Source organism: Pelodiscus sinensis, chromosome 15 (genome assembly GCF_052426305.1).
Source record: "Pelodiscus sinensis isolate ZL-2025 chromosome 15, ASM5242630v1, whole genome shotgun sequence".
In the NCBI taxonomy this organism is placed as follows: Eukaryota; Metazoa; Chordata; order Testudines; family Trionychidae; genus Pelodiscus; species Pelodiscus sinensis.
Genome location: NC_143066.1, coordinates 36,940,449 through 36,957,888, shown reverse-complemented (window position 1 = coordinate 36,957,888; position 17,440 = coordinate 36,940,449). Strand labels below are relative to the sequence as shown.

General features: G+C 46.6%; 1 protein-coding gene across 3 annotated transcripts in view; it reads left to right on the top strand.

Annotated features, from left to right (window-relative positions):
* The window catches only part of CACNA1H (calcium voltage-gated channel subunit alpha1 H), a 576,049-nt gene that overhangs the window by 239,256 nt on the left and 319,353 nt on the right, over positions 1-17,440 (top strand). The window lies entirely within an intron of this gene.

Genomic DNA, 17,440 nt, shown 5'->3' with positions numbered 1-17,440 from the left:
AAAAGTCCAACTACAGAGCTACATCTGAAGTTACTTCCTGGAGCAATGCTCCCATGCCACAAGATGACGTACATCCTACAAGTATCAAGTTTTTGGCTGCTACTTGTGGCAGCAGTGTCAATCTAGCTGGCAGATGCAGCAGGAAACGAGCACCCTCTTAGGTCTCTCCAGGGGTTGAGAAATGTCCTCAGGAAGTCAGGTAGGTCAGGAGAGACGCTGCCAAGCCTTGCTTCGCAGGCAATGTGACATCCATGGCTACAGTAAGATATACTGTTCTCTGGTGATCCAAATGCCGTCAGACAAGCTAGAAAACTAGAGGTGGGTAACTTTATAATTACAGGAGCTCAGTGTTGGCTGATGTTTCAGATGCCACAGACTAACTGTCCAAGTTTCATCTGCCCGTGTTGCATGGACTCAACACAGTTATGGGACATCGGATAGTGGTCGGCAATCAGTGGCCCATAAGAGTTCTATGTGTGGCCCACGAGACACAGTGTTTACTGTTGCCCGTGCGGTCGGTTGCCAGATTCCACTGATTTCCATCTGAGTTTTTTTTCCTACCTGCATTACTTAGGTGACACGCACGTAAAGCCAGGGCCCAGGAAGTGAGGTGCGTGCTGATTGCACACATTGGCTCTGAGAGCCGCACGCTCCCTCGGTAGCCAATCAGAGTGCAGCTACAGCTCCGTCGGCACCCCCCGCAAATTCTAGATACGCAAATGCGGTGAGCACAACTCCCCTCTCCCAGGAGATAATCTGGCTTACGACAAACATGCAGCCCACTGAGCTGAAGAGGGGCCAATCATGCAGCCCGCTCACTTGCCTCAGTTGCCCATCGCTGGCGTAGGAGCCAAGCGCTTGTCGGGTAGCTCTCTGGAGCAGCCCAGCTTGCCAGGAGATGGCTCGTGTTGTTCTGAAGAGAAAAACAGGGTCTGTTTTCAACAGGATCTGAGAAGGGAGCTGCAGAGCTTTCTCTCTCTCCCCCGTGGTGTAATTGGTGGAAGGTGTGTGGGCGTTGTTGAGCAGGCGGGGGCGGCGGGGGGCTCGCCGCTTGAGCTCAGATGTGAGGGAAAGGTAATTCGCCATCTCCCTGCAGCAGCCCTCGTTAGCATAAATCCTATTTCATCACTCCGTCTCCAAGATAAAGAATAGACGCACTTTCTCTAAGCCACAGGAAAATGAAAAGGTTAGACATTTAGCCGTGGGGAGCACAAACTTCCGTGGCTGCTGGATATTATTTGTGTGCCCAGTGCGTGTCCAAGTTCATTAGATGGCCCTGCACTGCAGCGTGATGTGATGGAGGAGAAGGCACAACAGCGTTACTGTTTTGCCTCAGCCCTTTGGGTTTCGTCTCCCAACTGATGGATGCATGGATCAGGCTTGGGGGGCGTCTGGCAAATACCAATGGGAGAATGAGTCTCCTTTATGTTACCACGTCTATTCTGCAATTTAAGTCTTTTGCTCTTGGGTAAAGTATGTGCCTGGGGGATGGGCCATAATTTTAGACTCACATGAAGAAAAGGGGAGGGGAAAGCAGGCAAATCCAAGCAACATGATGTTGAGTGGTCCTGCCATGAGGGCAGAGGACTGGACTCGATGACCTCTCGAGGTCCCTTCCAGTTCTAGTCTTCTACCATTCTATGAGGCACTACGCTAAATGAGCTTTGAGCGCCAACTGGTCATAGAATCCTAGGGCTGGAGGAGACCTCAGGGGCCATCAAGTCTAGCCCCCTGCCCAAAGCAGGGCCAATCCCAACTAAATCAACCCAGCCAGGACTCTACCCCCTCCCTAGGGAACCCATTCCAGTGCTTCCCCCATTCCTAGTGAAATAGTTTTTCCTAATATCCCACCTACACTACCCCCACAGGTCATGAGGGTTTTTACCAAGTCAAGTGCACTGTAGGTTGGTGTCCTAGTTAGATTGCAGGCATGACGGTCATTGCAGCTTCCCAACACACTCTCCAAAGTTACCCCCTGAGACACTGGCAAAAGGAAAAGTTAGCAAGAGTCATTGTTCTGAAATACCCAGGCCAGCATTTTCTGATTGGTTCCTTTACAGCAGAAGCAATAAAAAAAAAAAAAAGCTGTTCCATGTATGGAAGACAGCTGCCTGTCACTTCTAGGCTTGGAGGCTAGAAGTTATATTCGCATCAAAGGTAAGCAAAATCTAAGATCAATGCATTCCCTATGGCGTCCTCACCGCTGAAACTGATGTACTGAGATGATGTTAGATACTGCTCTGGAAATATTGCAAGTGTCTAAAGCTTGTTTGGAATAGGGATACCGGAGTGTAACCGAGTAACGGTTGAACCGAAAAGCTTCCGCACTCCGGTTACACTCCAGCTCCCGGGGAGACGGCTCCTGGGGAGACTGCGGGGACTGGCAGCCCTGCTGCAGGCTCTGTAGTATAAAGGTTATTTAAACTTTATAGTGCAGAGCCCGCAGTGTGTAACTGTGTAACTACTGAGATGTTCAGCGGTTGCATGGTCACCTATTTCATCGAATTTTAACCTCCCTACATCTGAGCTAGTGATATAGAATCCCATGTCATTAGTTAGCAGGTTAAACATTATTTTTAACTGGTTAACTGATTAAACGGGGGCTGGGCTGGAGTGCTCTTGCGCCGGGCCAGGCCTGCTGTACGTCTGAGTAGCCCTGCCAGGCAGGAGTGCCCCCTGCAGGCTACAGGAGGCCTCGTGGGGCTAAAGCAGCCCCCGACCCATGGCGGGCAGGGTGCTGATCTGGCCCCCAACCAGTTAACCTGTTAAATATTCACATCCCAATGCCGAACGTCAAATATGTTGCATGCTAAATCCAGATTCACTCCACTGGCATGTTTACACCAGCATGGCTGAGATTAGAATCTAACTAGTGAACGCTTGTCACCTGTCCTTTCCCATGTGTTCGATTTCTGTGGACAAAGAGCAAGGTCATATGCACTGAAAACCCAATCCTAATAATCATTACTGTTCCTTTCCCAGAGCAGGAGCAATGTACTTGGCCTTCCTAATCAATTCTTGCAATGAGGACCTGAGGCTGTTGAGTGAGTGAAGTATTGGTGTTACACCAGAGTGTAAACATTCAGGTGACGTCCAGGATGATACAGCACCAGCCTTTTCTCCTGCATTCTTATCTCGGTACCTCGACAGAATCGAATTGCTGAGAACAGGGCTCAGTGTGAGTACAGGAATCGACTGACAGATGAGATCACAGCTTCAATAGGCCCTCTCTTTGAAACAAAACGCATGGCTTTCTGCGTTATTCTTCTTTCCTTCCTAATTTGGGATTGATTGCGAGGGGGTCAGCAATTGCCCGGCCCCTGGGCAAGGTGCCGGCGGAAGAGGAGGCATGGCTCTGCATGGCTGGAAGGGGCGGGGCTTTGGGCATAAAGGGTGGGGCTGGGAGCAGTCAGACCTTACTGCCATCCAGTGCGCACCATCAGGAGCTCTGGCGGTGATTTAAAGGGGCAGCAGCAGTGACTGGGAACCCCCCGAGTCTTTTGAATCGCCAGGCCCTGGGGCAACAGCCCTCTGAGCCCTCTCCCTCCACTTTTTCCCCTGCAGTCATTGGACCTGTTGATTATATAATATTATCTGCCTGGTGCTGATTTATGGAACAATGTCACACACCCACCAACCTTTGAGGCTTAGATTTTTTTAATTTTAATAATTTAATTTTAGATGTAACGTATGCTCGCAGTGAAGATGCACCGGAGGTGAAGTCATGCCAGAGTTTTGTGGTTAGTGCAAAACCATCAGCTCTGAACTTTATGAATTTGGGTACTCAAGGTTAGGCACCTACACATACATTTTCATAGAATCAAAAAAATATTAGAACAGGAAGGGACCTCGAGAGATCATGAAGTTCAGGCCTCTGCCCACTTGGAAGGACCAAGCACCATCTAGATCATCCCTGATGGATGTCTATCCACCCTGCTCTTCAGTATCTCCAGTGATGGAGATTCCACAACCCCCCTAGGCAATTTATTCCAGTGTTTAATCACCCTGACAGTTAAGAAATCTTTCCTAATCTCCAATCTAAACATCCCTGACTGAAATGTAAGCCCATTGCTTCTTGTTCTAGCATTAGTGATCAAGGAGAACAATTTTTCTCCCTCCTCCTTGTAACACCCTTTTAGGCACTTGAAAACTACTATCCTGTCCCCTCTCAGTCTTCTCTTTTCCAAACTAAACAAGCCCAATTCTTTCAGTCTTCCCTCCTAGACCATGTTCTCTAGACCTTTAATTATTTTTGTTGCTCTTCTCTGGACCCGCTCCAATTTCTCCACATTTTGGCTCCTAGGTAAGTGACCTAGTTATCAGAGGTTCTGAACACCCCACTCTGCGTTAGTTGGATACTTGGGGACATGGTAGGCATTCAGATTCTGATTCTGTGTGGTATAGAACTAGGAAGCCGGCTGTGAAATATGGTTCTGGATACAATCTTCACCTAAGGGAAGGGTCATTTGACTCCAGTATTTTGATCCATGCCTTGTTTTGGCATGTAGAGATGCCAGATTTTAGGGCTCAATGTTTCCAAAGTGCTGCTGAGGAGTTCCTGTATATCTGAAGCAGTATAGATAACTTTCTGCAGCCCGTTCATCCCTCGGCCTTTGAGACAGGACACAGCAGGGGTAAATAGCGAGCATTATCATTGTCTGTAGGCTAGCATGTGTCCACCCTAAACTATAAACCCAACAACCCAGGAATTGATTTTACAGTCGTGCCAGGGGGCTTTCACAATGATTGGAGACCAATGTTAGAGGCACTGTACGAACATCTATAGCACAAGAGGGTCCCTGCCCCAAAGATCGTGCATTCTGAATAGGGACGCCAGACAAAGGGAGGGAGAAGAAAAGAAGAGACACAGAGAAGTGAAATAATTTTAATACTGTACAGCATCCTTGCAGTGGCGCTAGGAACAGATCCCCGTAATAAAATCCTGACTTTGATATTGACTTCAATGGAGCTAGGAGCCCTTACCAGGTCTTCTGCCTCATCGGCCGGCGCTCTGATCTCTAGGCAACGCTGCCTCCCAGAATCCATTTGAATTAACGGAACCTCTGTGTATTTCATTCCATTCCATGCCTTTACCTGTTTGTTGTCCTGGTGTTTCTCTTGGTGGGGTGGAATGGAAGAAACGCCAGATGTCAACTGCTCCCATTCTGAGCCCCCTGCCCTATCTTCACCAGAGGTCTGCTTCTCTTCGGGGAGACTGAACTGCCCTAGTAGAGCTGGAGTCCGTTGCACGTTAAGTCTTGGGGAATAAACCAAGGTGCTTGCGCAAGTGCGGAGAATCAAGTCAATTGCTTTCGTACGTTCTGATGGAGAACACTTGGCAATGGCGAAGGGCTTCCATTACAAGACAACTCATCTGTTTGTGAGGCTACGCCTACGCTGCGGGTTTTTTGTGGAAGAGGAAATGCATATTTCATGCTCTCATTTGCATATCTTCTTCCGATCCTTTTTGCGGAAGAGGTTTTTGGATAAAAAGCCCTGTGTAGACGGGGCTATTTGTCAAAAGAACCCCTTTGCGCAAGAACCGGTAAACCTCATTTTTTGAGGAATAAGGGATCGGGCACAAAAGGGCTTTTTCCCGAGAAATGGCCCCGTTTACACAGGGCTTTTTATCGCAAAAACCTCTTCCGCAAAAAGGATTGGAAGAAGATATGCAAATGAGAGCACCGGATATGCAAATGAGCATTCTATTTGCATTTCCTCTTCCGCAAAAAACCCACAGCGTAGACGTAGCCTAAATGACCAGTGTCTGTCTATACTGGGGCTGACAGCTCTGCACGTATTAACTTATGATACTCGTGCATGTTCTAACGAGGCATCTGTGACGCTCCCTTCCCATTCCACTGCCTGGCTCTGCTGATGCCAAGCCAGGACCACATTTCCTCTTCTCCTGAAAGAGCCTCTGCCAGGAATGACCCAGCAAGTAAGCCTGGCATGAGGCTGGTATTCAGATCCTTGTCAGGTAAAGCACTTCAGCCACTAAAGCACCTCTTAAGTATGTGAGAAGCCAGCGGGAATGTGCATATTCTGAAGTGTGCTGGGTAGCATTAAACTCTATTTACAATACTCGTACTCTGCATCTTAAAAGTCAAATGTCTGTGAAGTTCCTAAGCAGAAAAAAAAATCGCTCTGGTATCTGTGGGAAGCAAACATTAAAAAATGGAGAGCTCTTTGGCACACACTCAGTCAACACAGGCCTGTTGATTGGGGGAGCGTGGGGCAAGAGGGCAGTTGCCCCAGGGCCTGGCAGTGCAGAGGAATTGCTGCTGTGGTAGCCATGGTGCTAGAGACCCGGGCCCTATGAATTGCAGTGCCGGGCGCTCGGTATGGCTCTGAGAGCTGAGGGGAAGGTTGAGCGCCAAGGTCCCTGCATCACTACTGGCTGGCTTCCCTCAGCCCCGCCCCTTCTGCCCAAACATCCACCCCTTCAAAAGGAGCGGAGCTGGGCCCCCCCCCCCCTTACCACAGGGCCCGGGGTGGCGGTCGGCCCCGCTGGTCAACACAGGCATGTTTCAAGGTTTAAATCACAGAAACATCTCCCCGTATTTGTCTGGTTCACTCGGTTCTTACGCAGACAAATAGCACGGACCCGGATAGCCGCATAGCCTGAAAGAAAACTGATTAAAGACCTCAGAGGAGGCCCCCATGGAACTCAGTTTAGTATCTGTCTCAGAATTTACTCTGTGGTTCTCATCCAAAGCCCACCAAAGACACTGGGAGTTTTTCCACCAGCTTTAAAGGGCTTTGGGTCAGACCCAGAACTCTCTGTGCACCTGTTTTCATTCTCTCTCTGCCGTCCCCTTCTTTCAGTTTATGCCTGCCCTGGCTGTATCCTTTCCCATCACTGGGTCCAAGGGCCAGCCTGCGCCATATGGTAGGATTAATGATGATCATCTCTAGTGCTTCTATAATCCTTAATAATAATAATAATAATAATAAAGGAGAGACATATCATTAGCTCTGTTTTATTGACTGGGGAAATTGAGGCACGGAGACTGGGACTAGAACTCGTGTTCTGGACCCCAGTCCAGCACTTTCCTTACAAGGCCCCAAACTTTTCACTGGCCCAGAAAACATCACGACCTTTGCAGACTGAATGGTGGTTTGTTTGTTTTATTCCTGCATGGTGTATGCCCAACAGTGTATACGTTATGTCTTCCTTAATAAGCAGCTACTCAGCCTGAGAAGGTCGTTTACAAAGCAGTACCTCGTATGCTCTTTATTCATTTGTTACCTTGGCCACAGTGGCTGCACTCTGCTGTTTTATTTGCTGTGTGGATGCCATTGCGCAGTGCATGAGGTTGTGCAATATAGAGAGAATAAGGTCTGGTCTGTACGAAGAGGATTTTGCCAGTGGGGCTGTACAGGAATACTATACCAACCAAGAGCTACGAGTGTGAAGGCAGCGTATGGGGCAAAAGTACTTTTGCCAGCATCGTTTATTCTAGCCCCCACCCCTCCCCTAGAGCAAATAACGCAAGACCAGAGAAAATACAGTTTGTTGGACCTGATGTGCGTTCCTGACATACCACGTAGGGACAATATACTGCCATTCACCATTGCCCTTTGGTTTTTTTACCCTTTTATAAAGCTTTTTGTTGTTGTTTTTTTAAGCAGAGGTTCTCTCTGTGCCAATTGGAAATGATTTTTAAGTTAAGATGTTGAGTGGGATACTGTCAAATACTTTATTAAATCCAAATATGCCACAATGGCCATCTTTTCTTTCCCTGCGGATTTGCCTTCCAAATGCTCCTTTTCTCAGTGGTTTACATGTATAGAAAAGAATGCTTATTAATACTGAGGTGTATTTATTAGCTCAAGAAACCCTATTAGCCCATGTTCCCTTAGGAAAAGGTCTTGGTTTGATGGAATGTTTACTTTTTGCTAGAACTTTTTTTTGGGGGGGGTGTCATGAGCATCAGACAAAGTGTATCTTTGCCCACGAAATGTTTATGCCCAAATAAATCTGTTGTTTTTTAAGTTGCCACAGGACTTCTCATTGTTTTTGAACACTTATCACCGTCCAGTGGCTTAGATGTGAAATCTGCCTATCTAGGTACTTAGATAATGAATTCACCTGCTTTACCAAAGTGCTCTAGGAAGCACTGTGTCCTCGTGAGACCATCCTGGGACCTGTTCTAATCCAGTCTGGCAAAATCTCTGTTCCTGGTAATCCTGTCACTCACTAGCCCTAAGAGTTTGCTTCAAACTGACCTGACCCTGGAAATCCAGAGCTGAGAGTTACATTGTCTCCTCTTGTCCTTCCCTCTTGCATCTCAAGTATTATCGTAGTCTGAAATCCTGGGATATTTTATCCTCTTACACAGTAGCAAGAGAGGAGAGATTAATTTCCTCCCAATTTCCGTTCACATCTTTGTCATCGGGATGACACGCCATGAAACCCAGTTTTGTCATTTTGTTTCAAAGTCTCTTCTTTTCTCATTACACTTGATATCAGGCAGGCCGGGATCACTACACCGGCTAACGCTTTTCAGGTTTCCTATCTCTCATGCGTGCATTTGTCTTATCGATTTCATTCCAAATGACAAAACCCAACATGAGATATAAATCCATGACGGTCTCCACTTTGGGAAAGTCTGGGCTGCCTCTTTTTCCCTCTTCTTGGGCCATACTCTCTAAGTCTGTGTCTAGACTACATCCCTCTGTTGGCATAGGGAGGTAAACTAAGCACTTTGAAAGTGCAAATGAAGCGGGGATTTAAATATCCCATGCTTCATTTGCATAATCACATAATGGCGCTCTTTTGAAAAAGCACTATTTCGAAATTGAAACTGCAGTCTAGACGTGGTTCTTTCGAAAATGGGGCGCTCATTTTTTGAAGTTTACAGGATCTTTCGAAAAAGCACCCCATTTTTGAAAGAACCGCATCTAGACTGCGGTTTCAATTTCAAAATAGTGCTTTTTCGAAAGCATCATTACATGATTATGCAAATGAAGCACGTGATATTTACATCCCCACTTCATTTGCACTTTCAAAGTGCTTCATTTACATCCCTCTGCCAACAGAGAGATGTAGTCGAGACACACCCTAAGTTATTATGTGTGTAGGCTACTTTCTGTAGATAGTCGAGCATTTGGTTCAATTGTCTTCTTTCCATTGAACTACTCAGAATCGCTCATCACTGTAAATTTACCATGTGCGGTATGCATGTGTGTTCACCAAATGCGCCAATCTCTTCCACATAGCTAGGGAGAGAAGTAATGAATTTCAGCTGTTTACCTCTTTAAAAAAAACAACCTCATTTCTGTTTAAAAACTGTTCTGTAATTAGCCTGCCTCTTCTAAGAAAGGTGCCATTGATTGCAGAGCTGAATTAGCATTTTGTTGCAGTTGCTCTGACAGTCGCCTAACACTTCATAAATATTAACTCATTTCCAGTGTAAATTACCACCTTTCTGCTTCCCAACATGGTACCCATACAAGCAAAATCTTTGGTTGCATCCTGGCCTATGCTCAGAGTTCTGTGAACCATTCCTGCAGCGCAAACTACCTTGAGAGCCAACTTAACTAGCTGTGTTGGGATTCCCCCCTGCATAAAGGGACCCCCCAGTGGTGTGGAGACACTGTAGTTCCAGTGATCTAGCTATCCCTGGAAACTGGCCCCAAGACAAGGGGATTGCATGAAACACAGAGCCACCAATGTCCTCCCACCCCACTAGGCCCCAAGCCAAGCACAGCTTGACTGGCATGGAGAATCTAGTCTTACGTCTGCATTGGTGAGTAAGGTTCTGGGGACATCCAAATCAGGAGAGCGTCAGTAATTCTGCATGAACTGGGGACGAACATTGACAGAAATTGGTGAGCGGCATAGGAGAGAGGAAAAAATGGGGAAGAACTAAGGCCAGAGCTACACTAATCTGGTTTAAATACATAGCTTGAGACACCTTACCTTAAGCTGAACCTGATGCTGTCTTCACAGAGAGAGGCCGATGGGAGCAAATGCTCCTATCGACTTCCCTTACTCTTTGCAGCTGCCAGGAATACCTGCACTGACTGATGCCATCTTCAGTGTTTGATTTAGCAGGTCTTAACTAGACCCGCTAAATTGGATGCCAAAAAATCAATCTCTGGCACAGCAGGTGATGACATGACCTAAGTATGTATAGCTAGGTTAAATCATACCTGGATAGATTGGCTGAAGGGGAGCATAGCCAGACCTGAGGAGTATTATGCTTACTTTGTGGGGGGAAGTTTGGTGTCTGTTTTTGTTTTAGGGCCATAGAGGCCTGTTGATGATAAATCTCTTTAACTCTCTCCTTTTCATGTGTCTGAGTCAATATAGGTGGCTTAAGAAAAATGGTAAGTCGTTTGGGGGAAGATTTTTCAAAGCCTCACATGGCAGCTTTTCCCCCATCTGCAATCTACTTTCAGTGTGATCTGGGCTCCAACCTGCTATCCTAACACGAAAGTTCTGTCTATTCTGGGGGATTTTGCACTTGTAGAGCTCTGTCAACATAGCTATGCTGGAGCAGAGGTCTAGTGTAAATCCCCTGCACCACTATGGCTTATACCAGTGTAACTTACCCACTAATACACATTGGTCCCATGTGTCTACATGAGGGATTTGTCCTGGGGTAATACATCCAGAGAGAGAGCCTCAGTGTGGATTTCTGTATAATGGACATAAGAACGGCCATACTGGGTGAGACCAAAGGTCCAACTAGCCCAGTATCTTGACTTCTGACAGTGGCCAATGACAAGTGTCCCAGAGTGAATGAATTAAACAGATCATCATCAAATGGTCCTTTCCCTGTTGCTCAGTCCCAGCCTCTAGATTCTGGAATGGACGCATAATGGAATGGTGGGTTCCCTATCATAGAAGACATTGAATCCTGGAAGTATGCTGGATAGCTCTGTTCAAGAAGTGCAGGAGTGTGGAAGTTGTGTGACCCAGTAGGTAGAGTACTGGTTCTGGGAACCAGAACATCTGAGGGGCTCTGCCACTATCCTGCTGGTTAGTCTTGGGCTACCTGCCATGCCTAAGGCCTTATGGGAGGATCGATTCTCTGATGATCCATCTTCCGAGGTTCAATTTAGCAGGTCTAGTAAAGACCTGCTAAGTCAAATGCTGACGGTGCCCCATCAGCACCGGTACTCCTTGCTGTTGCAAGGAGTAAGGGAAGTCAACAAGAGCATTTCTCCTGTTGCCCTCCCACTGTGGAGGCAGCACCACACTCGGCTTAAGGTACATCAACTACAGCAACATTATGTACATAGTGGAGTAGCGTATCTTAAGACAACCTTCCCTTCCCCTGCTCTTTCCCCCCACCCTCCACAGTTTAGACCTGGCCTTAGAGATCCCAGTTAGCTCCACAAGTGTGGCTAATGTGTCTCACCACCTTTTTAAAAACATTTGATGATCTAAGGACCATCAGGGCTGTGTAAGAGCTAGAAATGGCTTCTGTGAAAAGCAATCAAAGTTTTAATAAAACCCCAACCTCTGTGCTTAGACCCAGCTGCCTGTCCTAACCCACAACAGCCAATGAGGTGAAACTACAGTGGTGACTTGAGTTAATTACTCCTGCTCTGATATTCAGACACTAGTCACCCTGTCATGAACTATGGTTTCTATTGAGGCAACATGTTGTGACCTGTGACATGCAGCACCTGTTCTGGGATACTGGGAGTAAAATGAATTGATTTCCTGCCACCTCCGGCACTCTGCAGAAACCCTCCATCAATGAAGAATCTTGTATCTCTGCCCCAGGGTTACTTCCCATGTTACCCCAGCCATGCCAAATAGAAGGCATATCCAAGTGGATTTTCTCTGGGTAGAGCTTATCCTGGATTCTGTATCCTCTCCATGCCTTACGACTTAGCTGCCTTCTCCGCCTCATCATTGCAGACTTTATGACCTGTGAAATTGGCTTACGTATTGATCGGTTGCCCCTGTTTATAAAGGTAGAGGAAGGAATGAAAGTGTTTCCACTTTACTGCACTGTGAGTATGAGCTCCATGTTAAATCTATTCTCAACACAGTCGTCCTCCTTGTGTGTTTCTTTGTCTTGATTTACCAAGGTGTCAGAGGGGTAGAAAGAGAGGTGAGAGGGTTATAAGCAGACTCAGGTCCAGATAAATGTTTAATGGACACAGCCTTACCAGCATTTGTTATGTGGCTTTATTCAGGCGGACACCGTAAAAATGAACACTCTGTTCTACTGTCTTATAAGTGATGGTTCTTTATTGTGTATCCTGCACCTCTTTAGCTTTGTACTCCATATGGTCTGGGAGTTTTTCTCATTAACTTTGCAGATATATATGGTATGGACCATGAAGGATTCTCCCACGGAAAACTCAGTCTCCTAGGCACATTACTTGGCATCTCCAATGAATTCGAAGAAAAATGGCACTCTCAGTGCTTTGAGGTTCCTTTTGGGTTTCGTCAACTCTTGTAGAAATTGGATGCCATCACAGCCATACGCAGGATGTTCTCTTGAGTGGGAAGACAGCTGCAACAGGAGTATGGCAGGCCATGCAGTGATGGTCATGCATACTCCATGAATGACACCCCAAAACCAGTTCCTTCTAAAACAGCTTCTGGGGGTGGTGATGGGATTATTATTTCCCTTTAGTGAAGTAGTATTTAGGAGCACCAGTCAGAATTAGGAATCTTTTCTTGACGTCCCCACGTATGAGTCATAGATTCCAAAGCCAAAGGGCTATTGGCCTTGGTTATTCACTGAGATGATCAGGGATGCAACCCCATGCTCAAACGGCTAGAAGCTGGGACTGGCTGACGGGGGATAGTTCATTCAATAAATTGCGTCGTTCTGCTCACTCGCTCTGAAGCACCTGGCACCAGCCACTGCCAGACCTGCTGTATAAAACAGGCCACAGAATTTTCCCGAAATAATTCCTGGAGCAGGCCTTTTAGAAAATCATCCAGTTGTGCTGTCGAAACTGTCAGTGATGGAGAATCTGCCATGACCCTTGGTAAATTGTTCCAATGGTTAATTACTCTCACTCTTACAAATGTAGCCTTATTTCCCGTCTGAATTTGTCTAGCTTCAACTTCCCAGCGCTTGAATTGTGTTAGATGTTTCTCTGCTAGACTGAAGAGCCTGTTATTAAATATTTGTTCTCCATCTAGGTACTTACTGACTGTAATCAAGTAACTCCTTAACCTGCTCTTTGTTACGCAAAATAGATTGGGCTCTTTGAGTGCAAGGCAGGGTTTTTTGTTTTGTTTTTGTTTTTTACACACTTAATCTTGTGCCTCTTCTCTTAGCCCTCTCTGGTTTGTCAACATCCTCTTGAATTGTGGGCACCCAAATTGGACACAGTCTTCCAATAGCAGTAATGCCACTTCCCCACCCCACTTGCCTACCTAATCCAACCTAAATAGGCTATATACATTGATTGTAACATTTGGATCATGCAAATCATCCCTCCAGGTTTCAGTAATACCAATTGATGCTCATCAGTAAGCACTTCTAGTTCCTCATCGTTGCTTCCTAGTGTCTGAGCGTCGGTGTATACGGAGTTAAATAATTCCCTCTCATCAGGTCCTTTGCTTCCTTGATTTGTTTTGGTCTCAACAGCTACATCTTGTGTTGAGTAAGGGCGTGTATCCTTAAAGCACAGGGATGTTTGTGAATTCCCCACACCTCTGTGCCACGCAATGCTCCTTGTGGCAAATCTTGCTATTCTAAAACCCAGCACTGCTCCAAAGGCCACTGATAAAGTTCCCATGGAATTCACAGAGAGCAGGAGTTAATTGTTGGTATGGCCAGGTCTACATTACTGGAGACTGCTGTGTCCCCACTATGGGAGGTCACCGGGAGAAACTCTCCCATCAATTTCCCTTACTTCTCATGACCCGGTAGAGTATCAGGGTCAACGGGGGTGTCATCAGCAGTTGATTTAGGAGGTCTTTATTAGACCTACTAAATCAAACCTTGGGAAATCGATCTCCAGAGCATTGATCTTTGGGGTAAATGTAGACAAGCTCCGACTGTCTGCCATATCCCAAGATGTGCAGGACACCAGCAGCTCCTACTGAGTTCCAACTGCACAACAACTGCTTAGGACTTGATTCATCATGTGTGTGTGTCTTTTGCCTTGCCGACTGTATGTGGTAATGTCCCTGAGGCAGGAGTAAGCGATCTCCCATCTTATTGGACGCAGCCATAGAGATAAAGCAGTGCCCTAAATTAACAGAAGCCCCATGTCCCCAGTGCTGTGTTCACTTAGGCTGTGTCTAGACTACATGCCTCTGTCGTCAGAGGCATGTAGATTAGACACATAGGCAAAGGCAAATGAAGCCGCGATTTAAATGATCGCGGCTTCATTTAAATTTACATAGCTGCCGCGCTGAGCCAACAAACAGCTGATCAGCTGTTTGTCCGCTTAGCGCGCTAGTCTGGACACTCCCCTGCCGACATCAAAGCCCTTTGTCGGCAGCCCCGTTATTCCTCGTGGGATGAGGTTTACCGGGGCTGCCGACAAAGGGCTTTGATGTCGGCAGGGGAGTGTCCAGACTAGCGCGCTAAGCGGACAAACAGCTGATCAGCTGTTTGTCGGCTCAGCGCGGCAGCCATGTAAAGTTAAATGAAGCCGCGATCATTTAAATCGCGGCTTCATTTGCCTTTGCCTATGTGTCTAATCTACATGCCTCTGATGACAGAGGCATGTAGTCTAGACACAGCCTTAGATTGCTGGTCATCTTCCCCTTTGCTCATTCCCCCTCGTCTGGTAGCTGCATGCTAAGCGGGTAGATTCTTCTGCTTGGAAACACAGAGGTCACTTGCTGGCCCCTTGGTGCTGATTACCTAATCACGTCAGCCCTGGGCTGTCTGATGAATTTATTTCCCTGCTCAAGCCAAGTAGCCCTGTACGTGGATAATCCATCATTTTAATTGCACTCAGAAAACCCAGCTGATGGGCATTTGCGGCTGCTGGCTTACCACCCGGTGGGGCTGGAATTCCTAGGCTTTAGAATATTCATGAGCTCGCTGGGTTCCTATTTGCATATTGCATGGAGTGCATTCGTCAGGCCTGTCCTGTCAGTGCTCTGAAACTTCTGCCCACGCCCTCCCCAGTCAGTTGCTTGGGTGTCTAGCCGAGCTCTGCGAAATGGCACTTGTCCAGTGGTTTGTTTCTTGTGGGAATGGATGGATTTTGTGTGAGAGAGGGGGTGAGGACAGAGGGAATTCAGTGGGGCTCTCAGCTGAGGAGGAAGAATGGCCCAGTGGTTAGGGCACGAGCTTGGGATTCGAGAGGGGTTCAATTCCCTTCGGTGTCACAGAATTACAGTGTGACTGTGGAGCAGTCACGTAGGAAACCATGCTCAGAGAGGTTATCTGTACAGTGTTGATGATCCTGCCCTGCTAACTCTAATGGGTATTGCATGGATAAATACATGGGGATGTTCAAATACTATGGGGGCATAGAAATACCTCAGATAGTCAGTGCTGGAGACTGTGTTTGAGTCTGTCCTATAGGCCTGTATCTGTATAGTCTCATCACTCAGCAGCGTGAAAAACACCCCAAGGAGCAACGTATTTATACTGACCTAACCCTCTGTGTAGACCGTGCTGTCTCAGCAGAGCTACTCCTGATGACGTATCATCATAGAATCATAGAACTGGAAGAGACCTCAGAAGGTCGTCAAGTCCAGCCCCCTGCTCTAGGCAGGACCAATTCCAACTAAATCAACCCAGCCAGGGCTTTGTCAAGCCGAGACTTAAACACCTCTAGGGATGGAGCTTCGGCCTCTCATGGAGGCAAATGGAGAGCTCTCTCCAATCAGTCTTTCTTAAAGCGTTACAGCACAGCTATGCCAATGCAACGTTTAAGGGTAGATGTGCCTTGTGGGATCCACCTGTTAGGCCCCAGGCGAAACAGTCACATGATCTGGAGAATGAGGTCAACAGTGAAGTAGCCAAATTTGCCCATGATGCAAAACTGCTCAAGATAGTTAAGTACAAAGCAGATTGTGCAGAGCTTCAAAAGGATCTCACAAAAATAGGTGACTGGGCAACGAAATGGCAGATGAATTTCAATGTTGATAAATGCAAAGTTATGCCCATTAGAAAATATAATCCCAACTACACATCTACAGTGATGGGGACTAAATTAGCTGTTACCACTCAAGAGCAAGACTGTAGAGTCATTGTGGACAGTTCTCTGAAAACATCCACTCAGTGTGCAGCGACCGTCACACAAGCAAACAGAATGTTGGGAATCATTAAGAACAGGATAGAGAATAAGACAGAGGATATCTAATTGCCTCTGTATAAATCCATGGTACGCCCATAGCTTGAATAGTGCATGCACATGAAGTCATCTCATTTCAGAGAAGATACCTTGGCACTGGAAAAAGTTAAGAAAAGAGCAACAAAAATGATTAGGGGTTTGGAATAGCTGCCATATGAGAAGAGATTAATAAGGCTCAGACTTTTCTGCTTGGAAAAGAGACAACTGAGCAGGGGGGAGGGTTATGAGAGAGGTCTATAAAATTATGATTGGTGTGCAGAAAGTGAATAAAGAAGAGTCATTTACTCCTTCCCATAACACAAGAACTGGGGACACCAAGGGTACGTCTAGATTACATGCCTCTGTTGGCAGAGGCATGTAAAGTAAGCTACCCGACATAGTCAATGAAGTGAGGATTCAAATATCCCCAACTTCATTCAAATAAAAATGGCCGCCACGTTGTGCCGGCTCAGCTGATCGTCGGCACAGCATGCAAGTCAGGAGGTGGATCGGTTGACAAGGGAAGCCTTTGTTGACTCCTCCTGTAAACCTCATTTCACAAGGCATAAGACAGCAGTCGACAAGGGCTTCCCCTGTCGACTGATTCGCGTCTTCGCTGCTACGCTGTGCTGACGATCAGTTGAGCTGGCACAACGCGGCAGCCATTTTTATTTTAATGAAGCCGGGGATATTTAAATCCCCGCTTCATTGACTATGTCGGATAGCCTATTTTACATGCCTCTGTCAGCAGAGGCATGTAATCTAGACGTACCCCACATGAAATCAGTGGTATGTTTAAAACAAACAAATGGAAGAACTTTTTCACACAGCGCAACCTTCTTCACACTTCTTCACACACAAACAGAGCCCACGCATCCATGCTCAGATCTGTTGTAGTATTTAGAGGTGCCCTGCAGGGGACTGTCATGGATCTGGTACTATTCTGTATTTCACTAATGACTTGGATAATGGCACAGAGAGAAAGCTTATACAGATTTGTAGGTGGCACCGTGTCAGGACTTACAGGCACTTTGGAGGGCAGGCTTAGAATTTAGAACAGTCTTGACAAACTGGGGAACTGGTCTGAAATCAACAAAAGGCCATTCAATAAAGACAAGTGAGGAAGGAACAATCAAACACAAATACAAAATGGGAAATAAAGGGGTCCGGGTAGTAAAGAAGAAAAGGATCTGGGGGTTATAAA